Raw genomic sequence first — 22,161 nt, 5'->3', positions numbered from 1 at the left:
TGAACATGTTAAAAGAATGTCCCTTCTTCAGGACCATGACAAGGAACAGTCACAATATGCCTGTGAGGGAGAAGAAAACAGTAAGACAGGACAGACTTTACAAAAGAAGCCAAGAGAATTACACAGATTAGTATTTGATATGGCGCATGCATGCCCTTATGAGAGAAAGGGAACATTTGATATGGCAGGAAAAATGACACTGAGGAAAGACATGGCACGTGCATTCCCTATATGTCCTGGCAATAATTTGAAACCCAATGAAATAGTAGCTCAGTATGAAAATAGTTGGTATAATGTTGTGCCTTTTACTGACAACCTAGCAGGTTGGCAGAAGGATTGGCATCACAGATGACACCATGGCCGCAAGAGGGTTCCTTTGAACCCCAAGACATGGCTAATGCAGAAATGTGCATCTTTCAGGGTGCAGGGGATCCTTACTGGGATTATCCCTATATGCAGAAAAGTTCAAGGGTGTGGCAGAGATATGCTTGTAAGTATGACTTGCGTCCCCCTACTGGCAATAGGACTACAGTCCTGTCACAACTGCCCCGGGGCTCCTCAATATATACCATGGCCCCTGATGGACAAAGAAAATCTTAAAAAACAGTTGCCACAACTTGTTGAGGGTGCTGGGAAATGGATAGCAGCTCTGGCGAAACATACTGCAGGGATTACTCATGCAATAGGGAACATTAAGAGTTTACTAAGTTCCCTTATAGGAGATGAGACAGACACACTGTTCACAAAGGCAGGAGTAAAGGATGTGACACTGACTAACCCAAAATGTGATGGGGCACCCTTTAATAGAGTAAGGGGAATTGTTTGGAAACAACTGAGGAAAATGTATCCAGACAGGCCAGACACCGGGTCCCTTATGGCACAAACAATGCAGCCAAATGAGGACCCAGCCCAATTCCTTAGCAGAATGAAGGAACAATGGACACAGGAAGTGGTGGAGAGTTGGGATGTAACTGGACAGAATGCAATACTATTTTTCAATATAGAGAAAAAGGGTCTGCCAGTTGAAGTGGAGGATAAATTAGATAATATAGTGGCCTTGGAGGCCAAACCATGGACAGAGATACAAGCACACATAATACATTTTTGTAAGAAGAGACAAGAAAAGGAAAAGAGCGAGAAAGATAAAATAGAGAAAGCAGCAGCTAAATTGGTCCAGCAGAAACTAGCCAAGAAAACAGAGGAAGGAATTGCCACTGCCACCACCCAGTTAGCTGCAGTGTCCCTGGGAATGCTTCCTTCAGGCACCCCAATGCAACCCTACCAGTATGCCCAGAGAAGCAATAACAGGAATAATGGAAGAGGAGGGCGAGGAAGGTTTGGGGGAAATAGAGTAAACACATTCCAGAGTGGACAGACATGCCAATATTGCAAAATGTCAGGACATTTCATTAGAGACTGTTGGTTTAAAAGGGAAGATGAACTTAGCAACCAGACAAGGGCAAATTATGGCCAACAAATGGTACCGCCTGGTGGCGTTGTAGCACAACCTGCCACGAGTCCCCAAGTTATATATCTCCCACAGCCCCGAATACAACTGCAGCCTCAACCACAGATATAGCCTCAACAGTTACAGCAATCAGTGCCCCAAATACAGTATGGGCCACAGCAGACAGTGCAGCCCACCTTGCAGCACCAGAACTTACAAGGAGGGGTAACTGTCAGGGGAGGGAACCCATTCCAGCAAAACTACATGGGAGGATAAGCCCAATGAAGGTGCCCAAGGAGAAGTCTTGTGTGTCCAGTCTTATCGGTAACCCACAGGCCAGATGAGGAACCCACTGTGATGGTAGCCATAAATGACAAGGAGTTCACCTTTCTCATCGACACTGGGGCCACTAGGGCCTGTATCTATGAGAAGGGACTGCCATTGTCAAATTTATTAATGGACACACAGGGGTTCTCCGGGGCTGTAATGAGGGTTCCATTCACTAAACCTGTGGAGATGGAAATATGGGGGAGGTATGTTGATGGATGTTTCTTATTCTCCCCAAATGCACCAGCTAATCTGCTAGGACGTGATCTCATGGCAAAATTAAATATGACTATTCACTTTAAAGAGGATGGGACTATGATCTGTTCAACACCTGGAGTATCTAGTACACGCATCATGACAATGGTTACACACCCCCCAGATGGTAACCAAGTTAGAGCCAGACCTGTAGACATTTTAGCCTTTACTAGAGCAGTGTACACCATCATAGCAGAAACACCAGAACTGACAGGGAAACTAGTTGAATTACCCAAAAACGTTCTCTTTAGACGACAGGGCCCCTGTTTTGAAACATTAGACAAAAACCTCATTCTGGAAATAGAGGCTCTAGAAGTGTCCCCCACTTTTGGGACACTGATGGCAAGTGACCACACTGGTGTGATGTGGGCATGTGTCATCTTTTATGATCCCAACATGCAGATGGGCGACATATCAGATGACCAGTTGTTTGCTGATGACTTTAGAAGGACAGAGATAGTTTTTCGAAACAGTGTCCCTTTACGCACCACACTGGAGACAAGGCCTGTGATACCAATAAATGTCTCCAGTCCTATCAAAGATAATGACCTTGTGCAGGTACCCTCTAACTTATGGACAAAAGGCCCTTATGATGTAGGCCTCGTCCGCACAGCAGTACCATTCAGAATAACTTTGAAGGAAGGAGCAATACTGCCAAGAGTGAGACAATATCCTCTAGCCAAAGAAGCAGAGGAGGGCATTGCACCTGTTATACAGGCATTGGTGGAGCAGGGAGTCATATACCCAGGTGTATCCCCCTGCAACACCCCAATTTACCCTATAAAGAAGGCCAAGGGAAATTTGTGGCGCATGATTCAAGACCTATGCCCCCTTAATGACATAGTGATACCAGAATTCCCTGTAGTACCTCACCCTTCCATCATCCTAACCAACATACCCCAAGATGCTAGATACTTTACAGTCATAGACTTGAAGAATGCATTTTTCAGCATTCCCCTCCACCAAGGCAGTCATTATTTGACTGCATTTTCCTATCGTGGTTCACAGTACCTGTATTCCAGGTTACCTCAAGGGTACTGTGAGTCCCCTAGTGTCTTTAACAGGACGTTCAAGAATGACCTCACCAATTTTCAATGTGACATGTTGATGACCTACTGACCTGTAGTCCAAAAGAAGAGCAGTGTAGAAAGGACACTGTGTCCCTGTTGTGCACTCTTGCTCAAAGAGGTTACAATGTAGACAGGGACAAATTACAGTACTGTCAGGAAGAAGTTCAATACTTGGGGCAACTACTGTCAGCATCAGGCCGCCGAGTTATGCCAGGGAGAGCAGAATCCATTCAGCAGATGACAGAACCTGAGACTGTGAAAGGAATGCAGAAGTTCCTAGGCTTATGTAATTATGTCAGACAATGGGTTTTTGACTACAGTACTTTAATATCCCCACTGCTTGCATCTATCAAACGGGCGAAAACACAGAAAGACAGGATAACATGGACTACGGAGATGAAACAAACCTTCAGTAAAATAAAAACAGAGATAACAAATGCACCAGTGTTAGGAACACCAGACTATAACAAAGAGTTTTTCCTTTTTTGCCACTGTAATGACCAGGTGATGACGGCTGTCATCACCGAAAAGTATCCTTTAGGCCACAAACCAATTGCATATTTTAGTGGCCTACTTGATTCTGTCATGAAAAGTCATTACCCTTGTGAACAAGCACTAGCCACAGCAGCCTTTGAAGAAGAGAAAAGTGCTCCCATTGTCATGGGTGCACCCTTGACACTGTATGCTGAACATGCTGTGTTTGCAATAATTCAGAAAGCTTAAACAACACTAACAACACAGAGAGTATCAGGCTACGAGATAATATTATCATTACCATCCTTAAAGGTGGTTAAATGCCACACAGTCAATCCTGCTACCTTCTTTGCACACCCCATTTCAGACACTGATGATGATGCCCATGATTGTGCCACATATACTCCAGATGAGTGCAGCCAAGCAACAGAAGACCCCATTCCAGGTAGTGTTGTATATTTTGTGGATGGATCTTCCACAACGGATCAGGACACAGGGGTAAGACATACAGGTGCTGCAGTGGTCAGAGCGATGCAGCACAACTCTTCAGACACACTGCAGATAACTGAACAGATAACTTTGCTATCTCAATATTCAGCCCAGGCTGCTGAATTAGTAGCTTTAGTGGCAGCCATCAAACAAGGCGAAGGAGAAATAATAACAGTATACTCTGATTCAGTCTATGTCACTACAACAGTGCATTCCAGCATTATGCGGTGGAATAGACAGGGATTTCGCAAGTCTGATGGAAGCCCTGTCATGCACCGCCCCCTTTTAGAGGACTTGATACAAGCTTTAACACTGCCACATGCAGTTGCAGTAGTGAAATGACCAGCCCACACTAATGCTCAGGATTTTGTGTCCCGTGGAAATGCCCTGGCTGATTGGGCAGCCAAAGATGCAGCAACACGCCCTCTTAGTGATACATATACCACAGTTTTGTTAGCTAGTGAAACATTGACATCTTCAGACCCTTTGAATGCATCCAGACATTACACAGAGACAGCTCACCTGCATATAAGAGAGATACAAGAAAATGCACCAGAGCATGAGAAACAGTTGTGGGAAGCCAGAGGATGCACACAGACAGGAACAGATTTAATATACAGACAAATATCAACAGGGAAGCCTGTCATGCCCCAAGCATTGCTACTGATAGCTCTAAACCAGCTACATCTTCCTTCACATACTGCTAGAGACAATATGTCCCTCCAAATACGTCATGATTGGTTTGTCCCTAACTTACATGAGATGATTACAGTGTACATACACACCTGCACAGTGTGCCAGCAGTATTCACCAAAATCCCACCTCTAAGGTAATAGCTTCCACAATACCTCGCCCACAAGGTCCCTTTAAGGAACTGCACATTGACTACATTGATATGATTGACAGATGCAATCATTATCGCTATCTTATAGTTGTAGTCTGCCCATTATCAAGGTGGATTGAAACAGGACCTTGTGTTCACTGTGATGCCAAATCTGCTGCTAATTTTTTGATCCGTGAGGTAATACCGCAGTGGTGTGTCCCTGAGGGGATCAGATCCAACAATGGCACCCATTTTGTCAATAATATCTTTTCTCACCTCACCACCTTGTTAGGAATAACACACAAATTGTCCTCAGCTTATCATCCACAAAGCAATGGAATTGTGGAGCGCCTTAATGGCCTCCTCAATAACAAAATAAGTAAACTATGTGTGACATTGAAGAAGAAATGGTTATACTGCCTCCCTGTGGCACTCTTTGCTTTGAGAAATACCCCAGGATCAGATCATCATTTAACTCCCCATCAAATAGTGACAGGTAGAACAATGAGCACATTTGTGCCATCAACTAGACATAAATTGGAGACTGAGAGTACACCTGAAGTTGTACAAACTGAAATGAATGAATACATGTCTGAGCTAACCAAAGTTCCAAAGTTCTTCTCTAAACAGGTTACACGTGCAGCCAAGAAGCGCGCCAACGCATCTCCTGTAAAAGATCAACAAACACCATTACCTTTGGGAACTTTAGTATATATTCGCAATTTTGTCAGAAAGTGGAAGGAATGCAAATTCAATGGACCCTTCCCAGTGACGGGAAAGCACGACTACAGCAGTGAAAGTCCAAGGCCACAAACCATGGTACCACCTCCAGGATATCCGCCTGGCCCCAACCATGCCATCCATCCCTTTGGACACCGAGCAGGAAAAAGAGGGGGGAGAACAGCAGAAGCAACTGGAGTAAAGCCTCCCTCTAAAGCTTCAATCTTAGACAATTCTACTTTTAAGTTATGTGTTTTATGTTTGTTTTTCCTCCTCGTTGCACTGATATTGCTGCTTTTAGCCCTTGGATATTTTAATTTTTTTGATCCTATATCAATTATACACGCATGCGTAGAACTGTTGATAATGATACTGACCATCAACCTCTCCATATTGCTTTGTTTGACAATGTGTGGTATCAGCACATGCACAGTATAGGCACATCCACATCCAACACCAGTTGTTATGTATGCTCTCTCATCCCCCATGCTGCTGGAGTAGATAAATTGCATCTCCCTAAAGAGGTATCCACAAACATTACACATTGTCTCCTGAACCTATTTTTATGCAGAATGAGAGCACAGCTACAGCCAACTCACGTTAGTCCTGCTACTGCACGAGTTAACACAACTAGATTTGACACCACCCCAGAAGTCCTACAAGTCCTGACAGAAAAACAAGAGATAATGGAAGAGATATCAAGAATGAAGGAAGCAGGGCAAACAATGTTTCACCCAGATTGGGAAAAATGGGTATTACGTCGAGGTATTTTTGGAAGGTCTTACCCATCACCTGAATGTAGTAACTATTTAGCTAAACCCCTGCCCCCTGATTACGCAGGCAGGCCAGTTCTTAGTATCACAGGATCAGTATTTGCCCATGATAAATGGCATACCGAGGCCAAGTTCTCATGTAGAGCAATATCATTATGGAATGGTACCAAGACATAAGGTCCACTAAGCTTTAATAAGATAATAGGCCAGTGTCAGGAAATATGGGATGCGAACATACAGAGATATACATGGACAGGGACTACCATACACCCTAGAATAGCAATTAAATTAACACAGTTTTCTCTTTGTTTCAGAGGGAAAGGGACAGTGAAGGTGGGGAGTAACCTCAACTGCAACATCACCACCTACAACGCTGATATGCAGGGCAGCACCTCCAGCCTGATGGATCACTACTGGATGTGTGGGGCCCGGCTCCACATGCAACTACCCCCGAACTGGAATGGCCTCTGCTCCCTAGTGACTTTGCACACCCCCTCCCTGGTAATACAAGGTGTTGACATCCCTCAGTTACATGACCATCCCATGAGCCGTCCAACAACCTTGCTTCATCATTACCGGACAAAACGAGCTGCTGAGTTTCTTGGTACTAAAGTGTGGAAAGACGTTCCACAGGAACATAGACTATTTAATGATGCCCAGATCTTTTTTGGTAGCATCCTACCATTCATTCAGACGAAGGCAACTGCACACTGGCTGCAGATCACGCACTTTGAATTGATGAAGACCATAAATGCAACTGAAGATGGGTTCAATGCTATCAAGGAAGAACTCCGAGCCCTTAGGCTGATGGTAATGCAACACAGATATGTACTTGATTTAATGACGGCCATGGAAGGAGGGGTGTGTAAGAAGATTGGATCGGCCTATTGCACTTATGTGCCGGCCAATCATGCGGACAATGGGACATTAACTCAGGCCATTCAGACATTGCATGATCTACAAAAGAAAATGATCGATGAGAGGGGTGCCCCTGATGGGTGGTTCGAGGGCTGGTTCGAATGGGTGCCGTCCTGGATGTCAGGGTTGTTCAAGGCCTTGTTGCCTTTGATTGTGTTGTTGCTTTTGATGTGTCTTATTTTTCAGGTAATAATAGCATGTTGCAAAAGGATAACAGCTAAATTGGGAGGGACAGAGTAGTGGGTATGTGATGATTCCCCTAATTTCATTAGTAGATGATAAGGTAGGAAAAGTAGTTGAATAATCAACTTAAGGGGGAAATGATGTAGGAAGAATAGGAATACATCACATACAAACAAACATAAGTTCCCAAATCCCAATACAAACATTTTAGGCTAGATACTTGTAAACCAATGTAAGTAGTGAAAGGTTTAATACATGACGTTAAAAAAAAGACAGACTGTGGGTTCAATAGAAAAGGCAGGTCATATTTAGGACAAACAAACACTTATTACTTAGGAAACTTATACACATGCTGCATTGTTAAGGTAGCTGTGCTGAAACACACAAGAGGCCCAAGCCACATTAGAAAGAGAGTTTTTCTTTAAAGCTGCACCAACTGTTGCTTTCAAAATGTTCACTTAGCACGAACAGGGTGGAACAATAAGGGTGTATCCTTCCTTAGCACAGGGGTCCTAAAAACCACAAGTCATTCATATTGTGGTAAGGGGAACTGTGTAATGGTCAGATAAGTATTTGCAAGGCAGGGCTACCATGAGCAGCACGCAACATATAATCTCTTGTTGTGCAGAAAGATAGATATGGTGAATGACGTCAGTGTAACTTACCCACCCATGAGGCCAACAAGTGCAAGTGCTTCTTTCCAGAGGCACCTCATTATCTTATCTGTACTGCTTGTAGTTGCTTACGTCAATGGTGAACTCTTGACCACAGTTTTTGTGTTTTTTACAGTATAAATGCTACTGGTGTTTGAACCAGAACTTTGAACTTCAGTCATGGCCTCTATGTTGAGACTGCCTGTTGTTCCCAGCTGAAAATCGATTAAACCTATATTATTGTGTCAAATTGATCTGTTTTATTTTATTAACAGATTTCCCTCTAACGGGAGGAAAGAATGAAACAAGGATTGTGGACATGGGGGAGAGGGAGGGACAGAAAAAAAGAGAGGCATGTAAGAAGATGGAGAGATTAGGAAGATACAGGAAAGACTCCTAAATTCAATTTATGAATACTCTGTGGCTCAGGTCAGATGTGCCAATGTCCACATCACCTGCGTTTGATGGTTTCATGTTGTTGCACCTCTTTAAAGCCCCCCATTTACACCATCACCTTTACAAAAAAAAGGTGTAGTTCACTCACAATAAAGTGTCATTTAAAGTGTCACACTTAAGCCTTAAAATACCACAAATAAAGACACTGCACACATGGGAATGCCACACATAAGCCAACTGAAAACTTGCCAGCTATGTAGTTATAAATATAGTTGTCGATTGCGGCCTGCGGCAAATACGGACACTCTCCAGCCCAGTTTACACTTACATATGTTAAATGACTAATTTGCTGGCCCAAAATCGCAAAAAAGTTAAAAACCGGACAGTATTTTTTTTTTTAGAAAGTTAGGAACTCTATCCAGGCAAGTCTTGACGCGCGTTAAATGTCACTGGCTCGAAGTGCGCTTGCGCAATCAACCCTGCACGCGGTCAGGCTTCCAAAGGTGAAGTTCGCGTGCTAAAAAGTCAGCCTGACCCTTCCGGGTAGGACAGGTCTCACGCGGAGGCACGTTTTCACGAAAGGCAGGTTGGCCGCAGGGCGCATGCGCGTCGCGTCTCTGAGGACGGCAGTGATGGCGGCGCCCATGCCCTGCAGCCAGGCGTCAGAGGCGCTGGGGAGGAAGAGCGCATGGACGCTTCTGCGGACGCCTGTCACTAAGGTAACCCGCGGAGGAGGTCCGGGGGACGGGCGGTGATCTACCAGAGCTTCGCCAGCCGCGGAATCGTCACCCAGCGCCCCTCAATGTTGGGAATGCAGGCTCCCTGTATCTAGGAGAAAGGGGGCGACCTTCACATTTGGGGTGGCCAATGGCGGCTGCTGGAGACCGATGAGGCGAGGGCTCAGTCACTTGTGGGCCCAGCAGAGTCTGACGGTATTCATTAGGGGGAATGGATGGAGTGACATTATTTTGTCAGTGAGTAAGTAACACATGGCTTGGCTGCCAGCAGCATTCAAGTCACGCCGTGACCCTAAAACTGCAGGGAAAAAATATTGCACCTGGTAGCGACGAGCATGCTGGGACTTGTAGTTTCAACACCCATTGTACCATGGGTCTGCATGGCTGGTGTGTCTGAGTTGAAAAGTAGGACTTGGTGAAAGGCAGCCTAGCGGTATGGTGCCACTTGACGTCGTTAAGAAAAAATATATAATAAATACACCTTCCAGGTGGTGGTGGTGGAAATTGTTTAAAACGGCTGTGCTTGCACGACTCCTCGTGAATCTTTTAGCAGTTTTAGCGGTAACGTGATTCCACGGGTGTGGGATGCCTCAGTAATATCGCAGCACATTTTTGCCCACCACGTTTTTCATTCGGGGGTCATGTATTTCGTATATTCACATAAAAGGGACTGGCTCCAAGAGCGCAGGGTGGGATCAAGGTGTACTTAACGTATATATTTAGCAAGACAGCCATTAACATGCTAAAGAATGTCATCAGTGTTGCGCAGCCTGGTTGCATTTGAAACAGAAATAAATGATAGGAGCAGGTGCTTCTGGAAGTTACAGATTTGGCAGTTGTAGTTCGTCACTCATTTGCCAACAGCAGTAACTGAAACTGCTTTATATTTAGTATGTTTTGACGTTTTTTTTTTTAAACGGTTGTGATATTGTTGTGTAATTCTTCCCTTTAACTAGTCACCGCAGACACTTTTACTGGTTTCTCCACTTTATTTGCGTGCCGCATACAACAAAACAGGTCCCCTCCCATCCGTCACGGTCAACCGCCTCTCTCATTCCCCGAGCACAAAAGAACACCACTCTGTCATAATTCTAGCGTCCAGGCGAATGACCCGACGCAGTACATTTCAACACAATACACCCTCCCTCCTTAATAATAATAAAAAAAAACAAAGAAAGGAAAAAGAATAATAATAATAATAATTCGTAAAAAGAATTACAAATAGTGAGAGAAACAACATAGAATAAAAACAGAACACTTGTACACTTAATCTAATACAAAATCCTTTAATCACACTGGTAACTTCTTCTCTTATTAGTGTCCAAAATCTGGTTATGTTCCAACACATGCGAATCTCGTCGTGACTCATGTTCCCCCTGAACTTGTGCCCTTTCCCCACCAAGGCTTTCCCTTTCGTTACCCCCAACTGCTCCTCCAGTTAATTCGTTACAAGAACCTTCAGACATGCCATTACCACCATCCCTTAGTGGCGTGCCTGACACATTTGACATATCATCATCCATACCAAAAGGATCACCCACCTTGTCATCCTAATTTCTTCAATTTCTCACCTCCATGCTCTTCTGAACACAAGGCAATTTGTTTCATGTTCCACACTTTCCCACTTTGCAACTTCACAGCATTGTGTGACACGTCTTTTACGTGTTCCGGCTTGAAATATTGGCTCTAACCTTTCACCACTTTGAAGGGTTTTTTAACCCTTACCCAGTCCCCAGCCTTAATCTGAGTTTCTTTCACACCATGTGCCTTATCAAAATATGACTTGCTTCATCCTGCGTTCTTTCCAGCCTCTTACGTACACCATTCAAAGACCAAAAATCCATCCTACACTCATATAACCATGCAGGATTAAATTGGCATCTAGGTTTCCTACCTCTCATAGCAACAAATGGACTAATACCAGTGGACTCATTCTCTGTTACTCCATACGCCCAAACAGCCTTCCACACTGCAATATGCCAATCACACTGCTTTCTCATAGCTGCTTGAATAACTCCCTTCAACACTGTTAAATCTCTCAACACAACCGTTCCCACTCAGATTGTACAATGAGGAGGTCTTGTGCAATAAACCAACTCTTTCAAAATATACTCTAGCACTGTTCGATACAAATTGTAGTCCATTGTTACTCGAGAGCAAAGCTGGAATTCCTTCTGAACAAAATGTCTGATTTAAACAGATCAGCAGTATCAGCCTTCTTGACTACGCTAACCACCTGCCATTTGGAAAAAAGATCCATGATGACAACCAAGTACTCCTGCTGTTCTCCGATAGGTCCCATTAGCTCTATGGCCACACATTCTCATGATACTACTGGAACCACCTTCTTATCCATAGGTGGCCTCAAAGTGTGCAAGGTCTTATCAGCAGATGAACAAATGTGACAATTATGTACAAACCTCTCCACCACCCTATCAATTCCTGGCCACCAAAAATACTCCTTGACAATAGTTTTAATACGCACAATGCCAAAATGAACCTCATGGCACAATTCCAGGATGCTTTCACGTAGATTTTTGGGAGGAACAAACCTATTGTCCCTCAAAATCAAATCATTCTCTAAGGATAACTCGGACCTAACCTCCCAAAAATGCCTACACCCTTCTGACAATAAATCCTTCTTAGGCCACCCTTCCCTCATATATTTTAGTACACACTGCAATTCCACATCCTCCTTTTGTTCCACTTCCCACCTGTTCTTACTTAAAGCTGGTTCGCCTGAATTAATAACAAATGCTACCTTAAATTCATCTCATGGATCCTCCAAACACTGTTCTAGAGGACACGGCATTCTAGAGAAAAAAATCAGCTAACACAATCTTCCTTCCTGGTACATACACCATTGTAAATATACTCCCTCATCCTCCTAGAAATTCTCGCGAATCTAGCTGACGCCACAACACTGCCCTCTGAAGACATGAGCTTCATCAATGGTTTATGATCACATTGGATAACACTCCTTCCTCACACAAAAGAGCGAAAATGTTCCAACCACCATGCACACACAAGCGCCTCCCTTTCAATAATAAGGTATTTTTCCTCCGCTGACTTCAAGGATCTGGACGCAAACAGAATAATGTTCTCCTTTCCACTGTCATCCCTTTGTGATAACGCAGCACCCAGGCCTTTATCACTTGCATCTTTGGTTAAGTAGCACTGAAGTTGCGGATCAAAACTACTCAAATTAGGAACTCTACACAAACTTCCTTTAATACTTCTAAATTCCGAATCCCACTCTGAGCTCCATTAAAATTTCACATTTTTTTTTAAAGAAGTTGTCTTATGTTGAATACTTTTTCTGCAAAATTCAGAATGAACTTTGCACAAAACTCTACCCATGCCTAAGAATGACCTCACATCATCTTTACAAGATTGTGATGTTTCCCTGATTGTTCTCACTAAAGATAGTTTAGGCTTAACCCCCTCACCACTAATAACGTCTCAAATATGTCACACTCCTTTCCGCAAACTTGCATTTGCTCATTTCAAGAGTCAAACCATTGTCTTCCAAAACAATCAACACACGTTGCAGTCTCCCATCATGACATTCCCTATCGTTTCCAAATACAAGAATGTCATCTTGGAAAAACACCACGCCCTTTTCCTTCCCAAACAATTTATGCATCAACCGCTGGAAAACAGCCGCCGCCGCCGATGCCAAACCGAAAGGCATTCTCTTAAACTGAAAACAACCCACATGGGTAATAAAAGCTGTTAATTTCCGTGATTGTGGTGACAAAGGAATTTGGTGGCATGCCGCAGATAAATCAGTACTAGAAAACCAAGTGGCACCATTCAAAGTAGACACCATTTCCTTTATTTTCGGCCAAGGGAGTTGGTCTATGACAATGTTGTTGTTGAGATGGCGCAGGTCTACACAAAGACGGATTTTTCCATTACTGTGTCGTGCTACAACTACTGGTGCAATCCATTCCAAGCTCTCAATGGGCTCAATAACATCCAATTGTACCAGTTTCTCCAGTTCATTCAACACTTCTTCCCTCACCATTATAGGCACAGGTCTCAATTGATGCACTTTAGGCTGTGCATTCTGTTTCAGAACAATTTTATGCTCAAACCCACTTACTCTCCCAAGTTGTTTGCCAAAAACCTTCAGAAACTTCCTTTCTAGTTCCCCTTCCATTGAACTTCCAAGAGCACTTTATCCTTGCTGTTAGGATGTAATATCATATGCAACTTCCCTTGGTCTTTCCAACCCAAAACAGAAGGTCCTTTCTCCTCCACGTACAGTTTGTTTCTAGTACTCCTGCCTTTGAATTGGAAAACCAGCCATCTGTAACCAAAGATGTTGATTCTTTCGCCCGTATAACTCTTTGGTTCAATATCCGGAGGTAACAAATATTTTCCTATCTTAGGTACAAATTTATCTTTCCAAACATCATCGTTAATTATGGTAAACGGCGACCCTGAATCCGCATGCATCTTGATGTCCACACCACCAATCTTCATTTCGCACACTTTTTTTATTTTTTTATTTTTTTTTAAAGCAAGGCACCTCCATTAATATTTAATACAAATTAGTCTTGAAAGTTCTTAATAACGTTCGTATCTTCACTATCCTCTTCCGAATCACCATTCCTGCCATCCTTATTCTCGTACACACATTTAACACTGCTCTTCTTCCTTTGACACACCTTGCCAAAATGACCAAACATGCCGCAGTTATTGCACCTTTGTTTCCCAGCAGTACAGGATTTTGAAAACACCAAATGATCTTTACTGCCACAGTGATAACACCTTTTATCTTTGAATTCCACTTTCTCTTTGTGATTAAATGCTGGAATTTTCTCTGACTTCCGGTTGTTAACTTTGGAAACACCACCTTCCTCTTTATCTGGAGGTTTCAGCTCTGTCGCACATCTTCCCGAAATCTGAGCTTTATATATTATAGCAAGAAAATCCTCCAGCAGGGCATCACCATTTATTCATAAACGTTCCTTTATAGACTGATTATGAGCATGCATGACCAATTGATCTCTGATGAGATCGTCATGTAGCACACCAAATTTACAATCAATAGCTAATTTCTTCAACTCTGCCACATAATCATCCACCCCTTCCGCTCTATACTTTTTACGTTGAAAAAATTTGAATCTTGTAATGCCAATACATACTTTAGGTGCAAAATACTTGTCAAGATCCAGTAAAGCTGCTGGAAAAATGTTTCCATCTCCACTTGGTATAGTTTTCTGCATCCTACTATAGGTCTTCAACCCAACTGGACCCAAAGAATGCAATAAGATTTTTTTTTTTCTGTTCCGCAGACATCTTTCCCTCCTCATCAATGGCCTTCATGTAATTAACAAAATAATCTTTCCAATCAGTCCACTTCATAGAGGGTTCTGTTTTGGAGGCCCAAAACGCATGTGGAGGGCTTATACTGAAGTTCTGTTGTGCCATTATATAGAGAACAGTGCAGTACGAAATTACGATAGGAGTCCGACCTGTTCCAACCCAATTCAACAATTTATTTTCCTTTTTTCTTTTAATAATACTTCTCTTCTTCCAAATGACACTATATCTTTAAAAAAAAAAAACAGTCTCTGTTCTTCGACAGCAAAAAAAAAAACACTTCGCCGTCTAACTTCCTTGGAAACAAAGTGTCGCCTTGACAACAGCCGACAACAAATCAATACGTCATTGCGCTCTAGAGGCTAAGCGCCGTGTGCTCGCTGACTCGCGTGCCTAACTGAACGACCGTTCAGAAGAGGTCGCGGGCTTCCATTCATGCCAGCATTGTGTGTAAAAATCATGAGTGCTGCCCCCAGTCCGAATATTTATTCGAAAATGAAGCGCCCGCTCCACTTAAAGTTCACGCTGTATGAAGTAAGCAGGTGAACAATACACCCTCCTGAGACTCGTTGAAAAGGAACACTGGGTTCTTCCGTCCCTTGTCGCCACATATTGTTGTGTAGATTCTTCCCTTTAATTAAGCACTGCAGACACTTTTACTGGTTTCTCCACTTTATTTGCGTGCCGCATACAACGGAACAGGTCCTCTCCCATCCATCACGGTCAATAGCCTCTCTCATTCCCCGAGCACAAAAGAACACCACTCCGTCATAGTTCTACCGTCAAGGCGAATGCCCCGACACAGTACATTCCAACACAACAGTTAGTCACTTGATCTCTACTTGTTCACTGTAATAACTGTTTCTACTTAAATGACACAATGCTTAATTTTGCATATTCAAAACTTTTGAGAGAGCGTAATTTCTTCTACATCACATCTGATTTTCACAACATTCTTGGGGATGGCAGCGGAAAATTGAAAGAATGCTATTCTCAGAGGAGCATCTCTCTTTCAAGTAGGATTTTGTTTGAAAGCCAACCTAGCAAACGGTGTTTTATTTTGTGTTAGACCTGACAGCCTTAGGGTAGTCACCCCTAACTTTTTGCCTGCCTCCCTCCACTTTTTGGACACTGTTTTTGCTGGTTTATAGACTCTGCGCACTTTACCCCTGCTAACCAGGGCTAAAGTGCATATGCTCTCTCCCCTAAAACATGGTAACCTGGAATCATTCCTGATTGGACTATTAATTTACTTATAAGTCCCTAGTAAGGTGCACTCTACGTGCATAGGGCTGGTAAATTAAAGGCTACTAGTGGGCCAGCAGCACTGGTTGTGCCACCCACTTAAGTAGCCCCTTCTCCTTGTCTCAGGCCTGCCATTGCAAGGCCTGTGTGTGCAGTTTCACTGCCACATCGACTTGGCATTTAAAAGTTCTTGCCAAGCCTAGAACTCCCCTTTTTCTACATATGTCACCCTTAATGTGTTCCCTAGGTAACCCCTAGGGCAGGGTGCTGTGTAGGTAAAAGGCAGGACATGTACCTGTGTAGTTATATGTCCTGGTAGTGTAAAACTCCCAAATTCGTTTTCACACTACTGTGAGGCCTGCTCCCTTCATAGGCTAACATTGGGGCTGCCCTCATACACTGGTGAAGTGGCAGCTGCTGATCTGAAAGGAGCAGGAAGGTCATATTTAGTATGGCCAGAATGGTAATACAAAATCCTACTGACTGGTGAAGTCGGATTTAATATTACTATTCTAGAAATGCCACTTTTAGAAAGTGAGCATTTCTTTGCACTTAAATCCTTCTGTGCCTTACAATCCACGTCTGGCTGGGCTTTGTTGACAGCTCCTTGTGCATTCACTCAGACACCCCCCAAACACAGGGTACTCAGCCTCACTTGCATACATCTGCATTTTGAATGGGTCTTCCTGGGCTGGGAGGGTGGAGGGCCTACTCTCACACAAAGGACTGCCACACCCCCTACTGGGACCCTGGCAGACAGGATTGAACTGAAAGGGGACCTGGTGCACTTCTTAGCCACTCTTTGAAGTCTTCCCCACTTCAAAGGCACATTTGGGTATAAAACAGGGCCTCTGCCCTACCTCATCAGACACTTGCTGGAGAAGAAACCTGAACCAGAAACTACATCCTGCCAAGAAGAACTGCCTGGCTGCTCAAAGGACTCACCTGTCTGCTTTCTACAAAGGACTGCTGCCTTGCTGTTGCCCTGCTGCCTTGCTGAACTCTTGTCTGGCTGTGAAAGTGCTCTCCAAGGGCTTGGATAGAGCTTGCCTCCTGTTCCCTGAAGTCTCAGGACCAAAAAGACTTCTCTCTTTTACTTGGACGCTCCGTGCGCCGAAAATTTCGACGCACAGCTTGTTTCGTGGCGAGAAAAACGCCGCACACCGACGCTGATCGACGCGACGCTCTTGGGACGATCGAAGATCCGACGCACGGCCTCGCAAGGACAACGCCGCCCGACCTCTAGAGGAGAAATCGATGCAACGCCTGCCGTGAGATCGTAATTTCAACGCGCAGCCCCGCAGATCGAAGTCTAGAGGAGAAATCGATGCGACGCCTGCTGTGAGATCGTAAATTCGACGCGCAGCCCCGCAGATCGACGCGCAGCCGGAGAACAAGCAGGAAAATCCACGCACAGACCCGGGACATCTGGTAATCCCCTCGATCCACAGAAAGAGACTGTCTACGCGCCGGAAAACGACGCCCGACTTCCCCGCGTGGAAAATAACGACGCAAGTCCGTGTGTGCTGGGGAGAAATCGACGCGCACACCCCTTTTTCCACGCACCTCTTCTCTTGTGGCCCTCTGAGGAGATTTTTCCACTCCCAACCAGGTACTTGTGCTTGAAAGAGACTTTGTGTATATTCTAAAGACTTAAGACACCTTATATCACTTTCCTGTGATATTTCTACAATTTTCCATTGCATCTTTATTCTTTTTGACCTACAATTATCCTGATAAATATTATATATTTTTCTAAACACTGTGTGGTGTATTTTTGTGGTGCTATATGGTGGTATTGTATGATTTATTGCACAAATACTTTACACATTGCCTTCTAAGTTAAGCCTGACTGCTCGTGCCAAGCTACCAGAGGGTGGGCACAGGATAATCTTGGATTGTGTGTGACTTACCCTGACTAGAGTGAGGGCTTTTGCTTGGACAGGGGAGTAACCTGACTGCCAACCAAAAACCCCATTTATAACATTTTGCTTTACTCTTTTGGGTCCCTGTATACTTCTTGTTTTGTGATATGATTCTCTGCCATATTTCTGTGAGTTTTACAGGGGTTTACTGCTGCTTTCTGTGGCCCAAAGTTGGAAAGAACATGACTGCACTATGCTCGGTATATAATAAAAAAATGAGCTCAATAGTCAGATTTTTATCACCTACCAACATTTGATCTTTCTTTTGCCTACTTTTTAAAATATATATATTTATACAAGTTTATTGTGTTTCAAATTTTTTTTTTTTTTTTTTTTTTGTTGGCATCACCCCATATTAAATCTGGTTTAGAAGCCCAGAACCTCTCCCGATGAACACATAACTAAACAGTGCTTGGATCATTTTTGCCCTTGTGATTGTGCTTGTAGTGTTCACAGAGGTCAGTTCACATGTCGGTATTTATTTGATCAAGTCATGTATTAAGTGCTTTATCTCCATTATATCAATGTATTTAAGAAGAACCTCAGACATTAAGGGTGGGCGAAAAAAGTTAGTCAATGTTGAAATGCCCCATATTTCAATCCAAATTGCAAAGTCCAAATCAGTTATAGAGGTGACCAAAGAAACAGGTTTGTTCCAGACGTTTTGTGAAATTTGTTTGGTTTCCCCAGACCAACAAAACGTTGAAAGTTGGTTTGATGCTTTCCATTATTATGTCCGTGTCAGGCCAAAGTGGTTAGCTGATTTGTGTTGCAATCTGCTTCCTATGAAATGGAAAAAAGTGCATCCCAAGTTTAAAGACTGTGTTGGTGCATAGTCTAAGATTAGGATTCGGAGGTTTCACAAAAATGGTGATGTGGTGCTTGCCTTTAGATATAAGGTTACTAGGTGACTTCTTTTTATTGGGGACAATGTTTTCCAGTTTAGGGCTTTCATTAAGCAACCTGTTACACTCTTAGTGGTATGGTGTGGTTTAATTACAAAAGTGGGTGTTCAATGCTTTGTGTATGCCAATGAACAGATTGTGTGTCAGTCTATCATCACAAGCTGGTGACATTTTAACCCTTTCGCTGCTGAAACCTTTTTTGGCTGTTTGGGTTAGTTTGCACTTAGGGCTCCATAACTTTTTGTCCACATAAAAGCTGTCCACGCCAAATTTGCATCCTTTTTTCAACCATCATGGGGATTCTAAAGATTCCCAGGGTTTGTTTATTGCCCTGGAGGGACACCAAGGGATGGTCAAGACGAAAGGCAGCTGCTCACAAAAGTATGGTTTCCGCTGATGGGTGAAAAAGTGGAGGCGGTGGTGAGATCATGCCCCTGGTATCAAGCCACCAGCTCAGCGTCAGCCCCAGCACCTGTCAACACCAAAAGTGGGCCACCGCAACCCTGACATGCGCCAGTTTAAACTTTGGCAGTCCACCTGATGGGAGGTACACAATGGTAGTCATTGACAACTACTCCAAGTACTCTGAAGTGGAAACTCTGTCCTCCCAAGAAGCACACAGTGTTCCAGATAAGTGTCTTTTTTTTCTCCTAAAAATGACGTCCCTGAACTGTTGGCTGTACTAAAGTTGCCATCTTCCCAGCTTTCAGGAACATGCAGAGCTGAATTTAAATTAAAAAAAAAAAAAAAATTAGGAAAAAGAGCTGCAGAAGAAGGCTTGTGGTTTTCCCCCTGAAAATGGCATGCTAAAATCGCCAGCTTCCCAGATTTCAGGAACAGGCAGACTTGAATCAGAAAACACAAGTTTGGCATTTTACTGGGACATACCCCGTTTTTACATATTTTTTTGTGCTTTCAGCCTCCTTCCAGTCAGTGACAGAAATGGGTGTGAAACCAATGCTGGATCCTAGAAACCTAAACATTTCTGAAAAGTAGACAAAATTCTGAATTCAGCAATGGGTAATTTGTGTAGATCCTTTTTCCTGCAATGTCAGATTTTTGAAAGCAATATACTGTTAAGTCCGCTGGACTCTTCTGGTTGGGGGATATATAGGGCTTGTAGGTTCATCAAAAACCCTAGGTACCCAGAGCCAATAAATGAGCTGCACCTTGCAATGGGTTTTCATTCTATACCGGGTATACAGCAATTCATTTGCTGAAATATAAAGAGTCAAAAATAGGTATCAAGAAAACCTTTGTATTTCCAAAATGGGCACAAGATAAGGTGTTGAGTAGCAGTGGTTATTTGCACAGCTCTGAATTCTGGGGTGCCCATACTAGCATGTGAGTTACAGGGCATTTCTCAAGTAGACGTCTTTTTTTACACACTGTCTTATATTTGGAAGGAAAAAATGTAGAGAAAGACCAGGGGTAATAACACTTGTATGGCTATTCTATGTTCCCCCAAGTCTCCCGCTAAAAATGGTACCTCACTTGTGTGGCTAGGCCTAGTGCCCGCGACAGGAAATGTCCCAAAACACAACGTGGACACATCACATTTTTCTATAGAAAACAGAGGTGTTTTTTCAAAGTGTCTACCTGTGGATTTTGGCCTCTAGCTCAGCCGGCACCTAGGGAAACCTACCAAACCTGTGCATTTTTTAAAATTGGAGACCTAGGGGAATATAAGACGGGGTGACTTGTGGGGCTCTCACCAGGTTCTGTTACCCAGAATCCTATGCAAACCTCAAAATTTGGCTAAAAAAAACACCTTTTCCTCACATTTCGGTGACGGAGAGTTCTGGAATCTGAGAGGAGCCACAAATTTCCTTCCACCCAGTGTTCCCCCAAGTCTTCCGATAAGAATGGTACCTCACTTGTCTGGGTAGGCCCAGTGCCCACGAAAGGAAATGCCCCAAAACACTATCTGGACACATCAAAAATATTAAATACAAAACTACCTGTTTTTGAGGGGGGCACCTGCGTGTTTGGTCCTGGGCTCAGCAGCCATACAGGGAAACCTACCAAACCCAGATATTTCTGAAAACTAGACACCCGAGGGAGTCCAGGGAGGTGTGACTTACGTAGATACCCCAGTGTTCTTTCCTACCCAGAATCCTCAGCAAAACTCAAATTTAGCTAAAAAATCACATTTTCCCCACATTTCTGTGTGGGGTGACCGCACCGGGACAAATTTCCTACCACCCAACGTTCCCCTTAGTCTCCCGGTCAAAATGATACCTCACTTGTGTAGGTGGGCCAAGTGCCTGTGACAGGGAAGAGCCAAAAACATGTAGAAATTGAGGGGGAACCAAAGCGGGTCCAAAAGGGCAGTTTGGAAAAAAAAAATTCTAGACTGACAAGTGGGGCAGAATTTTTATCGGGATAAATGAGACAATGCTGGGTGGTAGGAATTTTGTGGATTCCTGCAGATTCCGGTAGGTTCCATCACAAAAATGTGGGAAAAATTTGTGATTTCCAGCAAAGTTGGAGGTTTTCAGGGCATTGTGGGTAAGAAAATGGTGCGGGGTGCATGTGAAGCACACCACCCTGGACTCACCCAGATGTTTAGTTTTCAGATGTGTCTAGGTCTTGTGGATTTTTCTACATGGCAGCGTCCCAAAGTCCAATATGTGCAGCCCTCACCATTCCAAGTGGGACAATTTTCAGAGTTAGCCAAGCTCTCATGGCCCAAATGTAAAACCTAAACCCCAAATAATCAAATATCCACTTGCTTTCCGTGTGATAAGATGTTTTACTGTGCGGGGGAGAGCTGAAAGACTGTTACCCCCTTCAGTTGGGGTGGGGGCATAACCATGCCTATACTGGTTGGTAGCCACCCCCCACTTTTTTTTTTTTATATAAATTCCCTGGCATTTAGTAGACTAGACTTCCTGCCCCCCGGGGTGTGGATTGGGGGTAATTGTCCCATCTGCCCACTGGTTGACAGAACAACTTTGGCTCCATTTATTTGCGGTGGGGGTATGGCCATACCCCCCACCCTCTTATTTTGAAAAGAAATCTTCCCTTGTCTCTGGTGGGCTTTCTGCCCTCCTTGGGGGCAGATGGGCCTTCCAAAAATAAGCCGATCTGCCCCCAAGGGGGTAGATATGGCCAACAGTAATGTGCCCCCTTGGGGAGCGACCCTTGCCCAAGGGGCTGCCCCCCCTAAACAAAACACACACACCGATCCCTGGTGCCTAAGTGGTTTCTGTCCCCCGGGGGCAGATCGGCCTAATAGAAATAGGCCGATCTGCCCCCAAGGGGAGCAGAAATGACCTAAAATAAATTTGCCCCCCACGGGGAGTGACCCTTGCATACGGGGTTGCTCCCCTAGCGTGAAATTGGCGCAAAAAAAAAATCCCTGGTGCCTAGTGGATTCTGCCCCCCCTTGGAGGCAAATCGGCCTAATAAAAATAGGCAACTCTGCCTCCCAGGGGGGCAGAAATGGCCCAAAACAAATTCCCACCCCCCCTCCCCCCAGAGA

At 43.9% G+C, this 22,161-nt stretch overlaps 1 protein-coding gene across 3 annotated transcripts in view; it reads left to right on the top strand.

Annotated features, from left to right (window-relative positions):
- Positions 1–9,139: 9,139 nt before the first annotated feature.
- Positions 9,140–22,161, top strand: part of SLC5A6 (solute carrier family 5 member 6) — a 177,662-nt gene continuing 164,640 nt past the window's right edge. Inside the window, exon 1 of one of the 3 annotated variants that reach the window (XM_069233662.1) lies at positions 9,140–9,247. The gene's annotated coding sequence lies outside the window, so the exon portion shown is untranslated. Of the gene's footprint in view, positions 9,507–22,161 lie in introns of all 3 variants that reach the window. The other 2 variants (XM_069233664.1, XM_069233663.1) reach the window with 2 other exon arrangements.

Source organism: Pleurodeles waltl, chromosome 5, assembly GCF_031143425.1.
Source record: "Pleurodeles waltl isolate 20211129_DDA chromosome 5, aPleWal1.hap1.20221129, whole genome shotgun sequence".
NCBI classification, from domain to species: Eukaryota; Metazoa; Chordata; class Amphibia; order Caudata; family Salamandridae; genus Pleurodeles; species Pleurodeles waltl.
The sequence above is the reverse complement of the archived record's forward strand: the minus strand, read 5'-3'. Positions and strand labels throughout refer to the sequence as shown.